Consider the following 26,511-nt stretch of genomic DNA (forward strand, 5'->3'; position numbering starts at 1 on the left):
GCCTTGGGGTGATGAAAATCTTGAGTTATACATGGCATTAAGCAGAGTTATATAAAGCCTGTTGAATATTAATTTTGTAATGATTCATCTTACAGTTTTATGAGACTAGATATAAAAAGATACAGTGAATAATTGAGCCCATGATCTATAAAATGAAGTCTAGGGAAGAAAGAATAATTGGAAGGGAAAAGAGCAAAGCTTTTCCCTTCTTTGCTGACATCAAGTTAATTCAGTCTGAGCCCCTTTCTTCAAGTTCCAGTCCCCCAGTTTCTTAGAGCGTAAGATGAGTGTACAGTGCAAAATACAAAGCAAATAAAATGTGAATATTTTCTGCCATATTACTGCCTTCATTATTTTTAGTTTAGCCTCTAAATATATGTGATCTTCATAATCTGAATATTTCATGACTCTTTTAGTAAATATTTTTCCAAGTTCTGTTTTTCAAAAATTGTTTCTAAAATAAAACTAGTTCTTACAAATGCGAAATTCATATCTCTTACCTCTCAAATTGCCCTTTGCAGAAGTCGTGTAGCTGGGCAATAAGCATGTTAAAAAATGTTCAACATTATTAGCCCCAAGGAAACCCATATTCAAACCATAATGAAATACCACCTCATACCTATTAAAATGGACAAAATTAAAAGACTGACAATACCAAGTGTTGGTAAGGACGTGGAGCAACTGGAGCTCTCATATCCTGCTGGGAGGAATGTAAAATGGTAAAGCTGCATTGGAGCATGGTTTTTATTTTGTGTAAAATTAATATACCCTATCATAGGATGTAGCCATTCTACTCCAAAGTATTTACAGAGAAAAAAAGGATATGATGTGTGTGTGTGTGTGTGTGTGTGTGTGTGTGTGTGTACATGCGCACTTTTAGTCACTCAGATGTATCTCTTTGCGACCCCATGGACTATAACCCTTCAGGCTCCTCTGTCCTTGGAATTTTCCAGGCAAGACTACTGGCACGGATTGCCATTTCCTACTCCAGGGGATCTTCCTGATACAGGGATCAAACCTGAGTCTCTTGCGTACCTGCATTGGAAGGTGGATTCTTCACCCCTGTGCCACCTGGAAACGTGTGTGTGTGTGTGTATTTGTATACATACTAACATGTGTAACAATATGGTCGTGTCTCAGAAATAAGCTGAGTGTAAGGAGCCACATGCGAAAAAGAATTCAGACTGTCTGATTTAATTTGTATGAAATTGTAGAAAAATACGCAGCACTATATAGTGACAGGAAGGACATCAGTGGCTTCCTGGGGCAGAGATCAGAGATAAAGGGGAGAATGGAGGATGGAAGGATGTGGAGGAACTTTGCAGAGGATAAGACATGCTATATCTTGATTGAGGTGGTAGGTATAAGGGTGTGTTTATATGTCAAAAATCAACAAACTGAGCCCTTAAAATAGGAGTGTATTTTATTGTATATAAACTGTACCTCAAAAAGGTAGATTTTGAAAACACCTGTTGCATTTTCTCTCTTATTTGTTCATTAGCATTTCTAGATGATCTAAGATCTTGATTCTAAATCAAGTTTCCATATTTACTCACGGTGGGATTGCAAATCTCATACTCACATATATAAATCAGGTATAATTAGTACATCAGGCCAAGCTTTTGGAACTGCCCTGAGAAACAAAAGAGGTGATGAATGTGTAAAACTGATCTCTGAATCATGATACTATGCAGAAAATCGGCCATCAGTCTCACTCTGTAGTTCACTCTGCAAATTAGAGTGAAATTACCTTGAGAGGAGGCCCATCTAAAGTTTCAGATAGTTGATCCTCTTACCTGGGCCCCAAATGAGCTCTCCTCATAGAATGCCTGGCTAGAGCACAGAGAACCTCCTAGCAAGCTTCCTTAGCCCTTGAAAAATATCCGTCTGCCTTAGCCTATGTGCCATACCCGTCAACCCACTCAGACGCTGAGCCCTTCACTTCCGACAGTGACAGCCTACGCAATTGTTCCCCTAAGTCAAGACACGCTGTACAAGTCATCTTTGCGTGTCAGCAAGGTCTTAAGTTTCATTTGACATCTTTGAAGAATCTTCTGTTTCCAGAGCAATGAACTCTATGTTGGAGGCTAACCTAGTTGTGGGGTCACAGTGAAGGTACTCGTAGAGAGAGATGTCTCTTCTGAAAATTAACAACTTGTCTTCTAAGCAAGGCATTGACTTTGAAGGGACAGAAAGGATTGAAAAGTTGGGTCCTAATTCAATCTGAAGCATTCGTTTGATTAAAAGTCAGTCCCCTGTCTACTACTATGTGCTTTGTTCTAGGCTCTGGGCCTTTAGCACTGAATAAGACAAGCAAGCTTTTCCTTCTGCATTCTTGCTGGGGATGTGTCTTTAGGATCTTATGGGACATTATCAGGGGGAAAGAATCACACAAATGCAGATTGATAGTACTTAGGATACAGTGGTCAGGGAAGGCCATTGTGTTGGGTTGGAATGATGAGATGTAGCCAGCTATGGGACAACCTGGAGAAACAGAAATCTAAGTAAGCGGTGGGGACAGCAGATGAGAATGGCTTGGCAAAGGTAGGAAGGAAAAGGAGGCCAGCGTGAGAAATACTGACGGTGAGAGAGGATTGTCATGTGGCCACTGTGAGAAGAAGGGAGTGACCCGGGGCCGGGGTGCAGTTAGAAGCATGGCTGTGGAAGGAGTCTAAGGGAGAGATGCTGGGGCTTGGGTGAGGAATGGCACTGGGGAAAAGGAGAGAAGAACAGATAGATGGGATGTGTTTTAGAGGTGGTGCTGCAAGGACTTGATGAATGGGAAGTGGGGTGATGAAGAGAAAGGATGCATGGTTTTATGGTCGGAGCAACCAGGAAGTGATGGGGGTCTTACTTGGGAGACCACCTGGAGTGATTGGTTAGGGTGTCTGCATCCTTTGCCAGCCTCCAGAGCAGAGACTGAGTTGCTCTGAAGGCTGAAACAGCAAAAGTATTTGTAAACATCCTGGAATGATCCTGTATGATCTCCTTTTGGTGATTCTCCAGACATGTTAATAAGTGGGTGCTGGAAATGTCATGATCTTCTAATCACAGCCTTCTTTTGCTAAAGCCATTTTCAGCAGACGCCAGTTCGGAGCAAGATCCAAACCCTCTGGCTTCTGCTGTTTACTGCTGGCTTTACTGTTGGCATGCCACTGTTCACAGCATGCTGACTGGGAGTGGGAGGGGGGGCTCTGAGGAATTTACTTTTGCTCTGGGAGACTTTGGGGGAGGTTGCCTGTTTTTGTTAATTATGGCTTGTGAATTACTTTGTCAGAAATTTTTGAAACCCAGAAGTCTAAAAAAATTACAAGGCATTGTTAAATATCTAAGTACTGCTAATTTCTCTGTGTGATGTGAGATTTTGGCTGAGATTGGATCTTTGGGCTGTTTAGTTTCATCCTTATCATGTTGTTTAGAGTCACAGGGGCTTCCTTGGTGCTCAGTGGTGAAGAATCCACCTGCCAACGCAGGACATGTGGGTTCCATCCCTGGGTTGGGAAGATCCTCTGGAGGAGGAAATGGCAACCCACTCCAGGATTCTTGCCTGGGAAATCCCATGGACAGAGCAGCTGCCAGGCCACGGTCCATGGGGTCGTAAAAGAGGCAAACAGGACTTAGTGAATAAACAACAGCATAGAGTCACAGATCCAATTTTGCCTGTTAAAGCAAATTTTACATTTGTTTCATACAGTCTGTTGGATAAGCATGTGTTGAAACGTTGTTTGTTTTATATTTGTGGAGAGTCGCATAGTAAGTTTAGTACTGGAATACAAGCATCTTAGCTTGTGAAAATGTCTGAGTAACAGTGAGAAATGTTCTCTTTTAAAATGAATTATTCTTTTCTGTTACGAAAATAGTATAAGCTCATCCTTAAAAAAAAAATTGGAAGGTGTACAATAAAACTTGGCCATAGCCCAATCACAAAGAACTCCATACGAAGTTGAAGCTTCTCATGAACTGGAAGGCCTGGAAGGGGCTTGTTCTTTGATTCGCACCGACCTCTCACTTTGCATGTGAAGAAACTATCTGAATGGAAAGGTCAGAGCCTTGAGAATGGGCTATCCCGTATATTTCAGGCTCTCGGCAACGTTCCTTTACAGAAGGTACAAGCCAGCATGGCTAAGTACGAGCCACAGAGCACCAGGGTTAGAATTGAAGAAACAGATCGTATATGGAGTCAGGTTTGTTCTCTGCTTCTGTTAGAAAAGGTGGATTCATCCTAGGGCGGCGATAAGGGGAAAGGGGGAAAGATGCTTGTGAAGGAATTGCGCCAACTTCCTGTTGTCACCTTCCACCTCACACCTGCCTCCAAGTCTAAGAGGGATTGAGGGTCGAACAGGCCGGGCTCGGGGGTGCATTGGGGTTCATGGCACGACGGTGGAGTTTTACTGACCCACGTGGCAGAATGAGGACTGAATACCACGTCCACTGTCTCTGCCCTCCTGGTCCGATCTTCACTCCCTGCTGCATGTGAAACAGTTGGAGCCCGCAGTTGACGAGGGAGTGCGGTGCTTCCTGACTCAGGGAGAGCTTCTGCGGAAAAGCTGTTTTCTTTTCTAGGGAGAATGACAAATCCATATAAATGAGTGTATCTTATGGTGCAGTACACACACCACACACACACACACACACACGACATTTATTTCATCAGTATTCATGACACGCACTTCATTCCCTCCACAACTGACATCTGTTAAAAACAAGATTCGGGAGTGCCATCCTGGTTTTAGCATTTCTGAGACACACATTCCGAGGTGATATTTTATTGAGTTCCCCCCTGCTCTGACAGCCCTGATTTTACGACTGACTGTAGGTAACTTTTAGTGCTTTCAGCATCTCCTACAAAGACAGAAGCCTAACACTCTGTATTCAATGGAAGGTCAGATATGAGAAGCCACATCCGTTTCAAATCTTTAGTTGTTAAAGAGGGTGTCCTCTTTTCCTCTGTATTTTGAGATAGCTCTATTCTAAATCTCCTAATTAAGTGAATTTCTAAAACAGTGATTCAACTGTAGCCAACCAAAGGAAAATTGGAAATGCGTTAGAAGTGTCCCTGGCGTGAGATTTCTAGTTCTCTCCTCCGTGCCCACAGACATCAAGGAGCTACTCTGTTCTGTGTTCCAGGTTTTGATGAGAAATCCAGAAGAAAGAATGTGTGAAGGAAGAAGATGACATCTATGCCTGGCCAACAAAATCCAAAGGTTATTCCAGTGAAAACAAAAGGAAGGCAAGACTGAACTTTCTAGTTCAAGGTAGGCAGACATCTCAGTAAATGCTGAACTCTGGTGTGTTGTACAGGAAACTGGGTTTATGAATATTTGTGAGTGTACGTTGACTTGCCAAGTGGAAATAGGATATGATGTATGGTATGATCTACTGTCAAAAGCTCTGAGTTATGAACAATGAGGAAGAAAATCAGTAAATACAGTTAGTGCTCTCTTCTCACGTAAAAGCGAAGTACCCAAAAGTTAAATAACAGATTACATTTTACAAAGGGATTCTCTCCTCAGAAAGAAAAACAAGCAAAAAGTAACAATGTTCTAACTCTACTGTGCCATAGATACATTTCCTACAACATATTTCTAATATTTCATTTGCACACTTGTAAACTTTTCTTTTTATTTGCAGTTGAATATTTGAGTAATTTAAGTCCAGTGTACAGTTGTGAACGGCACTAATGCTTGTTTTTATGCATGCAGTGATTTTCTTCCTTAGCTTACTGGTAGTGAAGATGTGCTTTATATCTTTTATGTCAAGACTTTGGTTTTTTTTTTTTTTTTCTATTTTTCACTGCTTTTTGGAATACAATGAGGAGGAAAACGAAATATTTCAATGGTTGACCCAGCCTTGCCGTAGGGATGACAATGTGATAGAGATCAATTGTGGTTGTATAAGTAGCATTTCTATGTGATTTCTCAGGATCTTTCTTCATTAGCCAATCTCAGTAATTCATATTTGAGAGGCATATTTGAAGGGTAATTCATATTTGAAGGGTATTGATGTATAATGTGCAAAAAGTGTGAATTGTGCACAAGTATGTTGTGTAACAGTTAAAGACACCTTTTTCCTGATCTTCTCAAAATGCTGCCTCTAGTGAAATTAACAAGAGGATTGCAATTTCTGTGTGCTGGCCCCTGGCAGCAAGGACTACCCTGCAGCCATCCAGGACACAGACTCTGCCTCTCAACACCTGTGTGACTGCGGTGAAAATGATGTGTCTTCCTTTGCCTTGGTTTCCTCAGCTAGAAGAGGATGGGTAGATGAAATGAGTTAAAAGAAACAAGGCACTTGGACAAAGGCCAAACGTATAGAGAGTACTCAGTAATTATTAGCTGATTTATTTTCATCGAATGAAGTATACTTTGAAAATAGACATTTTCAGTTGTTTGTTTTTTGGGAAGTGGAGATGTGAGAAAGCCGAAAAGACATCAGGGAAGCGGAGGGTGATATGTCTAACCCTGGGCTCATCTGCAGTGTCCGAGAGGCTGTCTCAGGGACTGCCCGGCACCAGGCTGAGATGCAGGCAAGTTACAGGGATGCTCAATGCATTTGTCAGATTCTTACTGATTTCAGTACCTTGAGAAGTGCTGGAGAATATAGACTTAAATGATGTCGGAGCTTCTGAAATCACAAATGGGATCAGCTCCACCCTTGGCTGTAATCTGTAAAACTTGGTGTGACTTGACCCTCCCTGACCGTCCTCCCAGCCTGACCCCAGTAGTGTCTTGTGCTCACTCTTACCTCCTTCCCAACCCTCTAATCACACCAGCTCTTTGCACTTGGAGCCTCTGCTCACACTCCCTAGTGCAGCCTGGCTCCTCTCTCCTGGTCCTCAATTCCCGGACTTTTCCTTTGATCTCAAACTGGAGTTTCTTTGGCTTCTCTACTCAACAGGGCCTCTTTGTGAGTTTATTTCCAAAAATACCATCCTCACTGACAGTCTCATCAACACCGAATGTAGAAGCTTTTCTGTCCACATCAAGTATGTTTTCATCCTTGCTGGTCTGACAGGTGATGAGCTTGTTTATTTAAAGTTGGTATGAGGGAGGGTGTGAAGGTGTTCAGTGAGGACCGAGGTTAATCACACAGTTACTCATCTTCAGAGCCTCTTTCCTTTTTTTTTTTTTAACATATCATTGTATATAAACTATTCTTCAATTAAAAAAAAAAAGAACCTGTTTCCACTCCTGATTATTGGGCGTTCTTTTCTTTATTTGGCTGTTCAGGTATTTTTCACCTGACTTTTCTTCAGTTCAGTTCAGTCACTCAGTCGTGTCCTGCTCTTTGCGACCCCATGAATCACAGCACACCAGGCCTCCCTGTCGATCACCAACTCCTGGAGTTCACTCAGACTCAGTCCATCGAGTCGGTGATGCCATCCAGCCATCTCATCCTCTGTCGTCCCCTTCTCCTCCTGCCCCCAATCCCTCCCAGCATCAGAGTCTTTTCCAATGAGTCAACTCTTCACATGAGGTGGCCAAAGTACTGGAGTTTCAGTGTTAGCATCATTCCTTCCAAAGAAATTCCAGGGCTGATCTCCTTCAGAATGGACTGGTTGGATCTCTTTGAGGTCCAAGGGACACTCAAGAGTCTTCTCCAACACCACAGTTCAAAAGCATCAATTCTTCGGCGCCCAGCCTTCTTCACAGTCCAACTCTCACACCCATACATGACCACAGGAAAAACCATAGCCTTGACCAGACGGACCTTAGTCGGCAAAGTGATGTCTCTGCTTTTGAATATGCTATCTAGGTTGGTCATAACTTTTCTTCCAAGGAGTAAGCGTCTTTTAATTTCATGGCTGCAGTCACCATCTGCAGTGATTTTGGAGCCCCCAAAAATAAAGTCTGACACTGTTTCCCCATCTATTTGCCATGAAGTGATGGGACCGGATGCCATGATCTTCGTTTTCTGAATGTTGAGCTTTAAGCCAACTTTTTCACTCTCCTCTTTCACTTTCATTAAGAGGCTTTTCAGCTCCTCTTCACTTTCTGCCATAATGGTGGTGTCATCTGCCTATCAGAGGTTATTGAGATTTCTCCCAGCAATCTTGATTCCAGCTTGTGTTTCTTCCAGTCCAGCGTTTCTCATGATGTACTCTGCATAGAAGTTAAATAAGCAGGGTGACAATATACAGCCTTGATGTACTCCTTTTCCTATTTGGACCCAGTGTGTTGTTCCATGTCCAGTTCTAACTGTTGCTTCCTGACCTGCATACAGATTTCTTACTAGAAAGTAAAAAAAGCACGTAAGTTTTGTGAAGCCCAAGATGGCGTTTGCCTTTTCACAGTGGTATTCTGATATTCTGGTCCAGCAACTGCAGTATATGAAGTGTTCAATAAAACATTTTGGGAATGAAAGAATGAATGAGCTAGACAGCCTCCCCTGCCCTCAGGAGCAGAGGTCTCGTAAATGAAATAGACGATTGCTCTACCATGTTAGAGGTTCAGAAATGGTGTGAGGAAAAAAAATCAATTGGTTTCACAAAAAATTAGCCTCATATAGGCAGGACTGATATTCTAAGTATTAACAAGCAGTCAGCATAAATAAGGATCAAGTTGAACAGGCATGGGCCATGGTGTTGACTTTTCAGTTGCTGAATTGTGGGGAGGTGGCTGTTGCTTCTGCTGCTAAGTTGCTTCAGTCGTGTCCGACTCTGTGCAACCCCATAGACGGCAGCCCACCAGGCTCCCCCGTCCCTGGGATTCTCCAGGCAAGAACACTGGAGTGGGTTGCCATTTCCTTCTCCAAAGCATGAAAGTGAAAAGTGAAAATGAAGTCGCTCAGTCATGTCTGACCCTCAGCAACCCCATGGACTGCAGCCTTCCAGGCTCCTCTGTCCATGGGATTTTCCAGGCAAGAGTACTGGAGTGGGGTGCCATTGCCTTCGCTGGTGGGGAGGTGGAGAGGAATTCAAAGGTGACGCTCAGGACAGTGATCTGTTGCCAGCCTCTGTGGAGGAAATCTCAGTAGTTGAGTGTCAAGCACAGCTGCATGTGCATATCTCTACTAAATTTCACCACCCCTGATTATGGATATTTGATTCCTCTTGTGTGAAACATCGAGACTAGGGAAATTTGGAGAGACAAGAAGTATATTAGTCATTACCTGGAGCTGGGGTGGCTTCCCAGGTGGCTCTGAGGTAAAGAATCCACCTGCCAATGCAGGAGACACAGGTTTGATCCCTGGGTCGGGAAGATTCCCTGGAGAGGGAACTGGCTACCCTCTCCAGTTGTCTTGCCTGAAGAATCCCATGGACGGAGGAGCCTGGTGGGCTACAGCCCATGGGATTGCAGAGAGTCAGACACGACTGTGCAGCTGAGCACACACTCACGGAGCTGGGATAAGGGAAGATGAGAGTTGATGATTAATGGATACTATCTGGAGTGATGAAAAAGCTTTGGAAATAATGGTCTTGTTTGTTGTTCAGCAGTGTAATGCAGTTAATACCACTAAACCAGTTAAAACTGACTGAGGGAATTCCCTCAGTGGTCCTGTGGTTAGGACTCTATGCTTCCACTGCAGGGAGCATGGGTTCAATCCCTGGTCAGGGAATTGAGATATTGGATGCCATGCAGCATGACCAAAAACAATTAAAAAGAAAAATGATCTGCATGTTCTGATGATTCTAAAACAGTGCCATTAAAAAATGATTGTCATTTTTATAATTTTATGTCATTGTCATAAAAGTGTCAGTTTTATGTCATATATATTTTACCACAGTTTTTAAAGACTTGAAAAAAAAAGAAAAGCTAATGAATAGTCAAAATAAAAGCAGGAAATACATGCATGCATGCCCACGCACACTGTATAGTCTGGGAAGATGCATTTAGATTGTTGAAGGTGGTTGTGTCTAACAGATGGAATTAGAGGAAGAGCATAAGAAAGTTTCATCACATATACTTGTGTATTTTTGGCATTTTTCACAGTGAGCATATATTTAATCATTTTTTTAATTGAAGATTTTTTTTAACAAGTTGACCTGTGGCAAAATCTTGGAGTTGGTATGGTATTCTAGCTTGTACAACCAAAATAATCCTGAAGGTGGGTTTGCAGTCAAACTTGCCGCATCTAACATCCGTGCCGCAATGTTTAACCTAGAGTGAGAATCTAATTATAGTTTAAAACGCTGAATGGTTTTCCTTTTCCAGATTAAATTACATCTTGCAGAAAAACAGCCTCTCACTATAGAAAGAATTTGGTTTTCTGACTCCCTCAGTAAGGACTGCGTCTTCTATCTAGTAATTTACTGTAAAGAAGATGCTTCTGTGTGTAGTTTTACATCCCTTCTTTTGGTATTTAAGGCATTCTAGCTATAAAAAAAATGAGCCTCAATCCCAGAACTAAAAATTATTATGCATAATAAGAGATTTTTTTAAACCCTAATAGATTGTTGCAGAAAATACCACTTTAATGGGTCACCCATTACATAAAAAGTTTAAAGCCTATAATGAGATCATACATTTATGTAAGTAAAGGGAAAACATGAAAGAATGCACTCACTGGAGTACTCATTTTGGTAACCTCAAGGAGATTATCTGATGGATGGCACCAGATGAAAGATTATTTACTTTACTTTGTATCCCTGTGTATTATTGAGTTGTTATAATTAGGCCTTTTCTTAATTACTTTATTAAGGTACAGCTGACCTAAAAGAAACTGCACATACTTAATGTGTAAAATTTGAGAAAAAAAATTTTTGTGAATATATGAGGAGATGGATGTTAACTAAGCTTATTTGGTAATTATTTCCCAACATATGTATGTCAAGTCATCAGGAGGCACACCTTAAACTTATTCAGAGCTGGATTTTAGTTATATCTCAATAAAACCAAAGAGTGAGAGTGAGAGGTGGTAGAATGATTAAATGGATAAATTATTTTCAAATATAATTAAGACAGAGGATCCTCAGAGAACTATAAATATCTTGCTTTGTATTGGATGTTCAGCACCACTTAGGCAGTAAAAGGAAGCAGCAGCAGCTCAAAGTCCCACAAAATAAAAAGATTACATGTACAGTTTGATGTTTTGACCTACGTATATACCCACAAAACCATCACCATAATCAAGATGCTGAAAACTTGAAAAAATGGAAGTGTTAGTTACTCAGTTGTGTCCGACTCTTCGTGACCCCATGGACTGCAGCCCACCAGGCTCCTCTGTCTGTGGAATTCTCCAGGCAAAAATACTGGAGTGGGTTGCCATTTTCTTCTCCCAGGAATCTTCCTCACTCAGGGATCAAACCTGGGTCTCCCACATTGCAAGCAGACATTACCAACTGAGCCATAGGGAAGCTTAGTAAAAACTTAACTTCATTTCAAAATGTTTCTCATGTTCTTTGGTAATCCCAGCCCCTGTCTTGCCCCAGGCAACTGCTGATCTTGTTTCTCTCTCTCTCCAATAGTTTGCTTTTCATATAAGTGAAATCATATGGTACATAATCTTTTTCTTTAGCATCTTTCACTCAGCATAATTAAAGATTCATCCGCGCTATAATGTGTATGGATATTTCATTCCTTTTTATCATTGAGTTGTATTCCGTTGTATGTGTAAAGTCCCATTTGTTTATTCACCATTAGTAGATATTTGAATTGTTTCCAGATTTTCACTACTAAGAAGAACGCTATCATGAACATTCATGTACAAGTCTCCCTATGGATGTATACTTTCATTTCTCTTGAGTAAATAGCTAATGGAATGCCTGGATCATATAATAAGTGTGTGTTTAACTTGTTAACAAATTTTCCAAAGTGGCTGTACCATTTTACATCCCTACTTGCACTGAGTGAGAGGCCCAGTTCCTCCACATCCTTATCAGTATTTGGTATGGTCAATCTTTCTCCATTTTATCCATTCTAATATTAAAGTATGTAGTAGTAACTCATTGTAGTTTCAACTTGCATTTCCTTAATGACAAATGATGTTGAATATCTTTTCACTACTTGTCAGCTCTTACTTGTCAGCTGTATATCTTCTCAGTGATTGTCTTGTTCAATATTTTGTGCATTTTTTTTCCTTGGGTCATTTGTTTTCCTAATGAGTTTTCAGAGTTCTTTTTGTATATTCTGGATACAAATCCTTTATCAGATATATGCTTTGCAAAGACTTGCTCCCAGTCTTGAACTTGTTTTTTCTTTTTCTCAACAGTGTGTTTTGAAGAGAAGACGTTTTCAATGTTTTTTTTTTTTAATTGTAATTTGAATTATTACAGTAAGGGACATTTAAAGATATTTGTCAGTCTTAGGAACTTTTACATTTAGATATCTACCCCATGTTATATCAAGCATATTAAAATGCACATGTATCCCACATTAAAAGGAATTTCTTACTCTATACATGTTTAACGGTCCTAGAATTTTGCTTTTGAAATTATTTTTTTCAAAAACCTCATTTGTTATTTATTACTTTTCCAGACTCATCATGCAGTCCTGATGATTCGTGCCACATAAAATATCAAACCTAAAACCTATTTTTAAAAACAATGTTATTTATGAATACTACAGTTTACCAACTTATGTCGACATGTTAACTTTTACATATATCAAGTTAAATATTACTTTAGATTGGGTAGCTTCTGTTCATGTTTAAATGCCAGTAAGTTTGCTTGTTTTTTAGCTCTTTAGTATAATTTTTCTTCATTTCTGGAAAATGTGTCATTTCCAGACTTTGAATAAAACAGTCTGGTTAAAATACATTTGCAAAAAATAAAATAATAATTTTAAAGAAACAATAAAAATTTTTTAAACATAAAAAAGAAACAGTTTAAACATTTTCTGAAACGTTAAATAAAGTCACTAAGTGTGAGTAACAGGATTTGAAATAGATTACTTTGAGTCTGACTGGCATTTAGAACACTAAACCCTGAGGAATTTTATGTGTTTCTGCTATTATTTGAATTTCCTGCTGAAGTTTGATTAAAACAAACAAGAGACTCTTCTTAGTCTCTGAAGTCTCACAAAATGATGGCTGTTTTTTAAAATTTTCTTAATTTTCAAAATTCACTGTTTATTTTAAAATATATGCCTGATTTTTGTAAAAGTATGCAGAGTTAAAAGTATTTTGTGATGCTGACAATTAAGAGCTCTCACCATCCATACCTCAAAGTTAACTATTAAACATTTTTAATTAAAATAGACACCAGATATGTGTCCTTTCTTCCCCTTCCAAGCAAGGAAAACTTTAAAATTGTCAAAGATGCATATGTATATAGGAAAATCTAAATGTCAGATGATGGGAGCTAGTGACTGAAATCTGTGTTCTTCTCATGAAACTCTTCTTGAAGATCATTTAAAAATGTTAAGAACTTGACATTACTAGTCATTCTGTGTGTGTGTGTTAGTCTCTCAGGCGTGCCGACTCTTTGCAACCCCGTGATGTATAATAGCCCGCCAGGCTCCTCTGTCCATGGGATTCTTCAGGCAAGAATACTGGAGTGAGTTGCAGGAAATGCAAATCAAAACCACAATGAGGTACCTCTTCACATGGATTAGAATGGCTGTAATATATATAAAAAAGTGTTGGTGAGGCTGTGGTGAAATCAGATTCTTTTGCACTATTGGTTGGGATATAAAATGATGTAGCCATTGTGGAAAACAGTATGCAGTTTCTTCAAATGGAATATTTTTCATTTTACTTCCTTTAAAAGGAAGGAAATTCTGACACATGGCAGATATGGATAAACGTTAAAGACAGTATGCCAAAGGAAGTAAGCTAGGTGCAACAGGACAGATACCGTAGGATTCCATTTATATGAAGTATCTAGAGCGGTTACATTCTTGAGACAGAAAGTGGAATGGTGGTTGTTGCAGGCTGGGGGGGGGGGCAGGGAGTTGAGTGGATACAGTGTCATCTGCGATGACAAAAACGTTCTGAAGATGGATTGTGATGATATTTGCAATCTTGTGTGTGTGTGTGTGTGTGTGTGTGTGTGTTAGTCACTCAGTTGTGTCTGACTCCTTGTGACCCCATGGACTGTGGCCCGCCAGGCTCTTCCGTCCATGGAATTCTCCAGGCAGGAATACTGGAGTAGGTTACCGTTTCCTTCTCCAAACTGCAATCTTAAAAATGATTAAAACGGTAAGTTCACACACACTTCAAGTCGCTTCAGTCGTGTCCGAATCTTTGCTACCCTATGGACTGTAGCGCCCCAGGCTTCTCTGTCCACGGGATTCTCCAGGCAAGAATACTAGAGTGGATTGCTATGCCCTCCTTCAGGGGATCTTCCCGACTCAGGGATCCTTCCATCCCCTGCATTGGCAAGCAGGTTCTTTACCACTAGCGCCACCTAGACAGTTTTATATATATTTTCCCACAAATTTTTTTAAATGTTAAAAGAGGAAAATTCCCAAGGGTTTCCAAATTTTAAAAGTTAGTAGTTTAAAATATCACCCTAATACATGTTAGTGATAGTTGGCCAACATTTCTAAGTGGTCTCATCCTGAACAAAAGGTATTTTTAAAGGGAAAAAATATTGTTTTCCATTTTAAATGATACTTCATACTCCCGACTTTAGTGGTGCAAATGCAGAAACAATCAATTACTGGCCAACTGCCAGGCACTCTTTTAAGACTTTGCATGTCTTAACTCATTTAATCCTCAGCAAAGTAGGAAATGCTGCCATTTTCATTTCACAGATGAGGAACTATAGGAACAGAGAAGTTATGCAGCATGCCCAAAGTTGCACAGCTAATAAGAGGTAGAGCTGTTGTCAGAACTGTGAATATGACTACAGAGCCCGCAGCACTCTGAGCCACTGTGTTTTCCCACCTCCCAACTATGAAGAGCTTTAGAATCCAGAGAGTTGTCTATAACATTATGTGCTCATTTCTAGGATTTCTATTGGGTAGTTGTATCTGAAAAACTTGAGTGTACTGATAAGCTATCAGCTTTTCTTTGATAGAAAGCTGTGACCTGGTAAATTATTTGTCTCCAGCTGGGCATTTTTCTTTAACATAAGCCAGCTTTTTACTAATGCAGTCGTGAAGGGGAATGCTATAAAAATGCAATGTTTTCTAGGTTTTGTCAGGGAAAAGCTCTGGAAAGGAAATCTCCATATTGGAAGAGGAAGACAACCTCATAATCAATCTTTCCTTGTCTCCCAAAATGCTGGGTTAAATTAAAAATTAAAGAAAAAAAGGTCTTTCTGTCTATGTTCAAATAATAGTGAGTTAAAAGAAGTTAGTTTCTTGATTGCTGGACTTGTTGGACTCAGTTCAGTTCAGTTGCTCAGTGATGTCCGTCTCTTTGCGACCCCATGAATCGCAGCACGCCAGGCCTCCCTGTCCATCACCATCTCCTGGAGTTCACTCAGATTCACATCCATCTAGTCCATGATGCCATCCAGCCATCTCATCCTCGGTCATCCCCTTCTCCTCCTGCCCCCAATCCCTCCCAGCATCAGAGTCTTTTCCAATGAGTCAACTCTTCGCATGAGGTGGCCAAAGTACTGGAGTTTCAGCTTTAGCATCATTCCTTCCAAAGAAATCCTAGGGCTGATCTCCTTCAGAATGGACTGGTTGGATCTCCTTGCAGTCCAAGGGACTCTCAAGAGTCTTCTCCAACACCACAGTTCAAATGCATCAATTCTTCGGTGCTCAACCTTCTTCACAGTCCAACTCTCACATCCATACATGACCACAGGAAAAACCATAGCCTTGACTAGACGGACCTTAGTCGGCAAAGTCATGTCTCTGCTTTTGAATATGCTATCTAGGTTGGTCATAACTTTTCTTCCAAGGAGTAAGCGTCTTTTAATTTCATGCCTGCAGTCACCATCTGCAGTGATTTTGGAGCCCCCAAATAAAGTCTGGCAGTTTCCACTGTTTCCCCATCTATTTCCCATGAAATGATGGGACCGGATGCCATGATCTTCGTTTTCTGAATGTTGAGCTTTAAGCCAACTTTTTTGCTCTCCTCTTTCACTTTCATCAAGAGCCTTTTTAGTTCCTCTTCACTTTCTGCCATAAGGGTGGTGTCATCTGCATATCTGAGGTTATTGATATTTCTTCCGGCAATCTTGATTCCAGCTTGTGTTTCTTCCAGTCCAGCGTTTCTCATGATGTACTTTGCATAGAAGTTAAATAAGCAGGGTGACAATATACAGCCTTGACGTACTCCTTTTCCTATTTGGAACCATTCTGTTGTTCCATGTCCAGTTCTAACTGTTGCTTCCTGACCTGCATACAGATTTCTCAAGAGGCAGGTTAGGTGGTCTGGTATTCCCATCTCTCTCAGAATTTTCCACAGTTTATTGTGATTTATACAGTCAAAGGCTGTGGCATAGTCAATAAAGAAGAAATAGATGTTTTTCTGGAACTCTCTTGCTTTTTCCATGATCCAGCAGATGTTGGCCATTTGATCTCTGGTTCCTCTGCCTTTTCTAAAACCAGCTTGAACATCAGGGAGTTCACGGTGCACGTATTGCTGAAGCCTGGCTTGGAGAATTTTGAGCATTCCTTTACTAGCATGTGAGATGAGTGCAATTGTGTGGTAGTTTGAGCACTCTTTGGCATTGCCTTTCTTTGGAATTGGAATGAAAACTGATCTTTTCCAGTCCTGTAGCCACTGCTGAGTTTTCCAAATTTTCTGGCATATTGAGTGCAGCACTTTCACAGCATCATCTTTCAGGATTTGAAACAGCTCAACTGGAATTCCATCACCTCCCTAGCATGGTAATAAATACTGGGAATGTCATAAAGATATATAATATAGTAACTAAAGGATGAGTATATATTGTATAATTTTAAATTGTTTCCCAGAGTAATTTTACCATGGAGTACTCCCTTGTGAAGTTCCCTTATAGCTCAATTGGTAAAGAATTTGCCTGCAATGCAGGAGACCCGGGTTCGATTCCTGGATCGGAAAGATCCCCTGGAGAAGGAAATGGCAATCCTCTCCAGTATTCTTGCCTGGAAAATCCCACGGACAAAGGAGCCTGGTGGGCTGCAGTCCATAGGGTCTCAAGAGTTGGACACAACTTAGTGACTAACCACCACCACTTTCCCTTGTGGAAAGTCATGGGTCCAGGAACACTTTTGGGAATAATGTTCTAGGGATTTTCCTAACTGACCACCAGGGGGCAGTTCTCCCCCCCCCCCTTTTATGTACTATGATTTAAATAAATCATTGACCAACTCTTTATTTTCCCTCAGCACACCTGAGACAGGCTAACATTTCCAAGCAGACTTTGCTAAGAAGTTTAGCAAAGGGATGATGGAAAAAAAATAAGAAAAGTGGGAAGCCCAATAAATAGTCATATTTCCCAAATCCATGAGGTGGGGCCAAAGAAATTGCAAATATGCCAGGCTCTCCTAGGCCAGTGTGGAATACAAGTTCTCAGCCGCATTGCCTGCCGTTTTCCCTCCTGTTTCTCAGCCAAGTGGCCTTTCTGTCGTCTTGGCTCACAAGAGTGTCTATGGCCTTATGTTATCACAACTGAGGATAGATCCCACAGAGCTTTGTGTCATCACAACTCAGATTCTTTTCTGGCTTAAATTTCGCAGGTTGCCCCCTGGTCTTTCCTCTTAGTCCTGGTTGGCAGCTCTGAGGTACCTCCATGATGATGAACAGATATGGCAGCCCCATGAATGTTCTAATCCTGATTAAATTCGCAGTAAATGTGCCTCTCAGGCCCCATGCCAGGGCAGATGTTATTAATCATCACAGCTTGCTTTCTCTGTAGAACTCAGAGTCAGTTTCACAACCCTTCCTGACCCGGAGCCCCAGGCAGGTATTACCGATAGAGTGCCGTTAATACAAATGGGGAAATTCTCATCTAAACCTCGGATATAAAATCCACCCACCTCTGGAACCTTCTGACTCCCTCAGGTGAATGTAAATCTCCCTAATCCTCCATCCACTCCAGTATTCTGGCCTAGAGAATTCCAGGGACTGTATAGTCAGACATGACTGAGCGACTTTAAAGAAAAGAAAAATCCTCTACCCAAACACATGCATACACACTTTAAAAAGTCTACTTTAGATCTCCCAAAATCACAATCTCCACTCTAGCCCCATCACATCCTTGTCCACACCTTACCTATAGCTCACTGTCCAGGGGCTCTGACTAATTGGGAGAGGGGGTTGTTACATCCAGCACATCCCAGAGGCTCCAAACTGGGCCCAGTTCTGATTGTAATTGAAATCATGTGGCCTGTGCCCCATTTTTATTCGCTTGTCCTTGGAGTTGCCTTTGTACCCACCTGCTCAGGAAACTTCCTGTGCTCAAACTTGAGCATAAGCTGTATCAGATATTAAAAAGCCTAACATATTATGGTAGACTTTGAAACTATCTTCGGACAGGTGGTTTTTTATGCTGAAAATTTATTTGAACAAACATAATATTTTGTACTGTTCATGGGATTCCCACAGCAAGAATACTGAAGTGGTCTGCCATTCCCTCCTCCAGTGGAGCATGTTTTGTCAGAACTCTCCACTATGACCTGTCCATCTTGGGTGGCCCTACACAGCATGGCTCATAGTTTCATTGAGTTAGACAAGGCTGTGGTCCATGTGATCAGTTTAGTTAGTTTTCTGTGATTGTGGTTTTCATTCTGTCTGCCTTCTGATGGATGAGGATAAGAGGCTTATGGAAGCTTCATGATGGGAGAAACTGACTTTGTGGGGGAACAGGGTCTTGTTCATCAGGCCAGAATACTGGAGTGGGTAGCCGTTCCCTTCTCCCGGGGATCTTCCCAACCCAGGACTCGAACCCAGGTCTCCCACATTGCAGGCGGATTCTTTACCAACTGAACCATCAAGGAAGCCCAAGAATTCTGGAGTGGGTAGCCTATCCCTTCTCCAGTGGATCTTCCCAACCTAGGAATCAAACCAGGGTCTCCCGCATTGCAGCAGATTCTTTACTAGCTGAGCTACCAGGGAAGCCCAAAAGCTGACTTAAAACTTAGCATTAAAAAAACGAAGATCATGCATGGTTCCATCACTTCATGGGAAATAGATGGGGAAACAGTGACAGACTTTATTTTTCTGGGCTCCAAAATCACTGCAGATGGTGATTGCAGCCATGAAATTAAAAGACACTTGCTCCTTGGAAGAAAATCTATGACCAACCTACACAGCATATTTAAAAGCAGAGACATTACTTTGCTGACAGAGGCCCATCTAGTCAAAACTATGGCTTTCCGAGTAGTGGTGTATGGATGTGAGAGTTGGACTATAAAGAAAGCTGGGAGCCAAAGAATTGATGCTTTTGAATTGTGGTGTTGGAGAAGACTCTTGAGAGTCCCTTGGACTGCAAGGAGATCCAACCAGTCCATCCTAAAGGAAATTAGTCCTGAATATTCATTGGAAGGACTGATGCTGAAGCTGAAGCGCCAATACTTTGACCATCTGATTCGAAGAACTGACTCCTTGGAAAAGACCTTGATGCTGGGAAAGATTGAAGGCAGGAGGAGAAGGCGATGACAGAGGATGAGATGGTTGGATGGCATCACCGACTCAATGGACATGAGTTTGAGCAAGCTTGGGGAATTGGGGATGGACAGGGAAGCCTGGCATTCTGCAGTCCATGGGGTCACAAAGAGTCAGACACGGCTGAGCGACTAAACTGAGCTGAATTTATATTTATATTATGTCATCTTTTATTTATATAAACTTAATTAATAAAGAGAACAGTACGAGGTAGTCATTAAGTGTGACCTCTGGAGTTAGATAAGATTCAGCTCCATGCTCCACCGTTTGCTTGCCTTGGAGCTTCTGAAGAGTATGGGAGAAACACCTATCTTTATGGTTGATTTGTAAAATAAACGTTACTGTGCTTCTACTTTGTACGAAATAAGGCGTTTAATACACCTATTATTACTCCTCTTTTAAAGTTCTCATGTTTCAGCAGAAGCCATCATGAACGGTAGGGGGAAAGATGTATTGTCCTTGATTTCCAAACCCGTGAGAGATGAAATTTAGATGCTGGGCTCAGCAAAGTCACTATTTGTGTGTTGAAGGTGAACTTTCCGTAGTGGCCAGTGGGGGGCGCCACGTGAACAGAATAACTGCCTCCAGACCCGTTTCAGGTGCTGCCCTTCCCTTCCAGGGAAGTGGCTGAAAGTATTGACCAGCGAGTTCAGCTTTGCTGTTAATTCTCTGATTTGTGTTTCCTGCTAAATTTAATTCCATCCACATTCTTACGGGAGCAGAATTGATGAACATTTATGAAACATTCTCTTTGACCAATACATTCTGAAATGAGAAAGATGTGCTTGAGGAGTTTACAAGGCAAGCAGGAAGTGACACTGATACATTGGGTAGTTATTAGGGGAACGTTTTTGGAAATACTATAAATGAGAAGGGAACAACTGAAGACAGAGAAGAATACTGGGAAAAACTGAAAGACGAGAAAGCCTTTCAAAGCTCTGGCACATCTCATACCTTCCTATTCATTAAGACACAGTCTAGTCACAGAGGTAGGGAGAGGACTGGGGCGGGAAGATGGGTGAGCATGAGGACTAGAGGTGGGTAGAAATAAAGCCACTTCTATTCCAAGCTCTGATTACAAGGGTAAAGTTAATATCAACAGCACCTATCATTTTTATATCACTTCTCTCTAATTTGTGATTTAGAATCTTACATTCATTCTTTGACCCTTGCCTCTTCAAACAAGCTTCAGAAATTAACCCAGTCCCCCTAAGCAAATCTCAGATTTATCTTTTTATTTTCAAAAAAGTTGCTTTTATTTCAACTACAGGTTTCCATATTAGGATTTGAGGTCGTCAGCCTATATGTTACATCAATTCATGTGTTGTATACCAATAATTTGGCTTCTGACAACTGAAGAGAAGTTCTGTATCTCATTCATTTGATATTTGTTTTTGATTGTCAGCGAAGTCAATGATTTTTTTTTTATATACTTACTGGTCATTTGTATTTCTCATGAAAATTTCCCCTTCCTGTCCTTTTTGTATTGATTTGTTGATTGCATTAATAAATTAAGAGATAATTTATTTGAAGGTGACACACCAAGGTGTAAGCAGTGTGTCCTAATCGCACAGTTGCAGTCACAGAGCAGTTCCAAATAATTGGAGAATGTGAATTTTCATCTTCGGCCTGACATCTGTAGTTGACGTCTCAATGTCTCCCTCCCTCTCGGAGTCAGTCTTGAGCTCAGGGATGGCTGGTTCCCCTCTCTGAGGTGTGTGTGGCCTTTGTCAGCTGTTGGCAGGTTGCACAGGGCTGGAACTGTGGCTTCCCTGCAGAGTCACAGAGAGGAGGCAGGCGGGGCTGTGTGACCATCCTCTTCAGGAGGCAGCAGCAGCAATATTTGACTGTGAAGGCGCAAAGCTCCACGTCCACCACTGCTTTTTCCTTTGTTTGTTTGTTTTGTTTTCCGCCATCAGTTTTAAGGAAAGGAGATGCGTGATTCCTCCACCAGTCTGGGCTGTGACGGGATCTTATTCATTTCTATACCATCCTCTCTGGGCCAGCGTTGATTGGAATGATGGTGGAATAAATGATCAGTGACTCCATCTGCCCCCAATATGATTTCCCTTAGCACCACTCTCTAGAATAGGGGACCCCCTTCCACAAGTTGAATTCCTTCTCAGAGAAAAAATAATAATTGAGAATGAAAATTTAAATTAGATCATATTTAAATACACTTATTAAAATATCTGTGATATAATAACTGATGCTCATTTATGAATGTAGTAAATAATAAGCTCTAGTATACCAAAATTTCAAAGTAGTCAGAAGTGTAAACACTATTTTGTGTTACAATGACTGTAATACAATAGGGTATCTGTGATTTCTCTTGGATACCGAGTGATGTTTCTGCTAATAGTTCTGTAGTTTGTTACTTATATTCACAACTGAAGGAATGCTACATTTCAATTAGAAGTTTCTGGTAATTTTGAAATATGTAATTTTTACATGAGTTCAAGTTCTGTTCTTAAATTCTTTGCCAGGATCCTTTGGGGTTCATGGCCCCCTGACTAAAATCCCTTGGTTTCCGGGCTGAGGTGGTAGGGAGAGGTGACTGCAGAGGAGCATGGGGGAACTTTTTTGAGGTAGAACTGCTCAATCTTGATATTGATGGTGGTTAAATGACTGGATATTTGTCAAAAATGGGGAATTTTATGGTATGTATATTAGAGAAAAAGGAAGAAGGAAAGAAGAGAAAGAGATGGAGAGTAAACGAAAAAGATGAGTATTGCTGCTAATAGAAGCAGCCACTGTTAAAATCCCTTTGCACCGAAGCTGGGTTTTTTCCACAGTTTTTCAGAGTCAGTGTTATGGAAGTGGTCAAGGGAAAGGACTCTGGAACGAAACTCCCTGAGTTCAAATCCTGGCTCTGCCCATTGTTTACTGTGTGACTCAGGACAGGTTACATGACATCTCAGTGTCTAAATTTCATCATCTATAAAATGAAGATGATAATAATTCTGGCTACCTCACAAGATTTTTTTTGAGGATTAAATGGGTTCATATATTTAAAGTGCCTAGAATAGGACCTGGCATATCATAAGCACTATATTGTCGTCTAATATTTAGAAATGCTTTGGCGAGAGACCAAGGCCATTATGATGAGCTCAGTCAATGTCAGTGATTACATCAGTAATCACAGAAAGATTATATTTGGTGGAAGGAAGTTAATCATTAACAACAAAAAGTTATGTGTATATGTGTCCCTAAGACATAACAACTTGCTTATTGATATTCTTCTAAATGTGTTTGAAATATCTTAAAAAAAAAAAAAAAAAAAAAAACCAAAAAAAACCTCTGCCTGAACCTGAGATCTCAAATTTGTCAGCTTTCAACATCCTCTTCAGATCTCAAATAACTTCCCTGGCTGGACCACCTCACATGACGTATTTCCAAAGGGCAAAGCCAGTACATTTTATTCAGGGTTTGCAAATGAAAATCATACTCAAGGACATATAATAAAGGTGCCAGGTCTCCTATAAAACCCTGGTTGACTTACACAATGCATACTTAGATTTGGGTTATTAACTGTGATATTTATACCATATATAGAGAGGCTACAAAACTGTGTTGAATATTTACAACGTGGCTCCACGTTCACCAGCCAAGTTTCCAACAGAGTCCTGCTGTGATTTTAGGCCTGAGGTGTTTCACTAGTTGGAGCAGTTTGTGAACTTGCAAATTACCTACAAGTGAAGAATTTATGGAGAATAACTTTCTATGCCATTTACCAGGCAAGAGTCCATTTATCCGGAGAATGAGAAAACAGGGAATCATGGAAACCTAAAGCCATCAAATAACCTCAAAACTTTATTTAAAATGATTTCAACCTTCCTCAGTGAACCGTAAATCCAATTTATAAGGTAGAGGAGAGGCAACATACAGGCTATCATAGAAATTCCTTTTTAAGGTCGGTAAAATATATACACCATCAATTCTGTTATTTGCAGTAGTTACGTCCAATAAAGTAGCCACAGACACTGAATAAGTGAATAATGAATCATCAATTCCAGGAGAAATACAGGGTTCCTTTGACTCTCTACTCACAATATTCTCATCAGCCAGTCAATACGTAACCTTGTTTTATGTGTGTTTCTGTTTAAAGACGTTTTACTATATGATGTGGATCCATTAACACTGAACTCACAGCCAAGAGCACTGTGAGTGCTTAACTCAGGCCTGAACTGTAACTCATGCCTGAACAGAATTTTGTAACACACGGGTTTTCTCCATAAGGCACATCACAACCTTCTTATGCTTAGGGACACTAACCAGCATTTCAGCACTGTGCTGGGAGCAGGGGTGGTGGTGGGCACTTTAAACAACAAAGTTTAAAGACCTACAAAGACCTCTGTGAAGCCCATGAAACAAGAAGGCAGACTCTAGCCTTATTTGATCTTAGCTAGAGTCTTCCTCAAGGCGGTGACTCAAATTTGTCATATCTTTGCCCACAGCTGAGAATGATTACAACTGCACCCCTAGTACTAATTGGCGGGTCCCAAGTAAATCTAAAAAAGTAGATGAATTTGCAATTATGAAATCTGTGAATAATGAGGATTGACTTTATAAATTGGGTGGTCTCACAAAAAAAGGGACCTATGTGTTCCAGCCTTCCCTTCCTGAACAGCACTGACTAAGCACAGAACTTTCACTGGATAAAAGCCTAGTGAATCATATGCATGTGCCAGAGCTCGACTCTTTCTGGCTTTCAGGCTACCATTCTCTCGATCAGAGAGTTTGCAGGCTTTCAGTTCAGTTCAGTTGCTCAGTCGTGTCCGACTCTTTGCGACCCCATGAATCGCAACACGCCAGGCCTCCCTGTCCATCACCAACTCCCGGAGTTCACTCAAACTCATCTCCATCAAGTCCATGATGCCATCTAGCCATTTCATCCTCTGTCGTCCGCTTCTCCTCCTGCCCCCAATCCCTCCCAGCATCAGTCTTTTCCATGAGTCAACTCTTCACATGAGGTAGCCAAAGTATTGGAGTTTCAGCATTAGCATCAGTACTTCCAATGAACACCCAGGACTGATCTCTTTTAGAATGGACTGGTTGGATCTCCTTGCAGTCCAAGGGACTCTCCAACACCACAGTTCAAAAGCATCAACTCTTCGGCGCTCACCTTTCTTCACAGTCCAACTCTCACATCCGTACATGACCAGTAAAAAGACCATAGCCTTGACTAGACGGACCTTTGTTGGCAAACTAATGTCTCTGCTTTTGAATATGCTGTCTAGGTTGGTCATAATTTTCCTTCCAAGGAATAAGGGGCCAGGCCAGCAACCTCCAGCCTGTGGGCCAAATCCCACACACTGCCAGTTTTGCTATGGTCTCAAGCTAAGAAAGGATTTTTTTTCACTTTTAAATGGATCAGGGGAAAGAAATGGAATGAAGACTATTTCATAACATTTAAAAATTATGTGGCATTTAAATGTTGGTGTCCACCAGACAAGTATTTTGGAACACAGCCATGACCGTTTGTTTACATCATGTGTATCATTGCTTTCATGTAATGAGGCAGAGATGAGTAGTTGCCATGGAAACCATATAGCCCACAAAGCTGAAAATATTTACTACCTGATTCTTTATAGGAAAGTTAGATCATCCGTGATCTAAAACGTTGCTGGTTTGTCACCCTGGAGAGTCATGCTCAGGCAATGACAAGCAGTATATGACAGTGAAACTTTTCTAGCAGGAAGAGTAAGTATTAGGCAACATGAAATAGAGCTTTTTTCTTTTCCACACTCCTATCTCCCTTTTTAAAATACAAGTTGAGATTTCAAATCCCTATAAATAACTCAAGAATTTACTCTGCATGTTGAAGCAGATAAGTTATCAGGCTGTTCCATGAACGCATCTAGTGAACCCAATTTAAATGCAACTGAAGGGAACTCATCAAGGTGACTGCAAAACAGTGACATGAACCCATTTTGTGTTGAAATTAGGTAATGAAATTCCAGTAGCTTTGTTTCCTGTCAATGAAGAAATTAAAGTTTGTTTCAGTTTATCTTTCTTTGCAGTGTTAAGAGCCGAAGGTTACTCTAAAGATCATTTAGACCAAGGCTATGCAAAGAGAATTTTGTGTGGAGATGAGTATGTTCTCTCTGTTATCCAGTATGGTAGCCAGTATGGTACAAGTGGCTCTTGTGCATTTGAAATGTGTCTAGTGCAACTGAGGAACTAAATTTTTAATTTTGTTTACTTTTAATGGATTTTTTTTTGAAGTGTAGTTAATTTACAATGTTGTCTTAGTTTCAAACAGACAGCAAAGTGATTCAGTTACACATATATACGTACATACATATTGATTCAGTTATACATATATACATACATATATATATATTTCTTTTTCAGATTCTTTTCCCTTAGAGGCTATTACAAAATACTGAGTATAGTTCCCTGAGCTATGCAGTAGGTCCTTGTTGGTTTTCTATTTTATATGTAGTAGGTATTGCAGCCATGAAATTAAAAGACACTTGCTCCTTGGAAGAAAAGTTATGACCAACCTAGATAGCATATTCAAAAGCAGAGACATTACTTTGCCAACAAAGGTCTGTCTAGTCAAAGCTATAGTTTTTCCAGTGGTCATGTATGGATGTGAGAGTTGGACTGTGAAGAAAGCTGAGCGCCAAAGAATTGATGCTTTTGAACTGTGGTGCTGGAGAAGACTCTTGAGAGTCCCTTGGACTGCAAGGAGATCCAACCAGTCCATTCTGAAGGAGATCAGCCCTGGAATTTCTTTGGAAGGAATGATGCTAAAGCTGAAACTCCAGTACTTTGGGCACCTCATGCGAAGAGTTGACTCATTGGAAAAGACTCCGATGCTGGGAGGGATTGGGGACAGGAGGTGAAGGGGACTACCGAGGATGAGATGGCTGGATGGCATCACTGACTCGATGGGCGTGAGTCTGAGTGAACTCCCGGAGTTGGTGGTAGACAGGGAGGCCTGGCGTGCTGCGATTCATGGGATCGCAAAAGTTGGACACAACTGAGCGACTGAACTGAACTGAGCATGTATATGTTAATCGCAAACTCCTAATTTATCCCTCTCCTCCCTTTCCCCTTTGGTAAACATAA

General features: G+C 40.9%; 1 protein-coding gene across 4 annotated transcripts in view; it reads left to right on the forward strand.

The window, feature by feature from the left end:
• FRMD4B (FERM domain containing 4B) overlaps positions 1-26,511 on the forward strand; it is a 374,847-nt gene that overhangs the window by 109,392 nt on the left and 238,944 nt on the right. For all 4 annotated transcript variants that reach the window (XM_042235971.2, XM_042235970.2, XM_060402228.1 and 1 more), the window contains one exon: positions 5,128-5,255. The gene's annotated coding sequence lies outside the window, so the exon portion shown is untranslated. The remainder of the gene's footprint in view (positions 1-5,127; positions 5,256-26,511) is intronic.

Source organism: Ovis aries, chromosome 19, assembly GCF_016772045.2.
Source record: "Ovis aries strain OAR_USU_Benz2616 breed Rambouillet chromosome 19, ARS-UI_Ramb_v3.0, whole genome shotgun sequence".
NCBI lineage: Eukaryota > Metazoa > Chordata > Mammalia > Artiodactyla > Bovidae > Ovis > Ovis aries.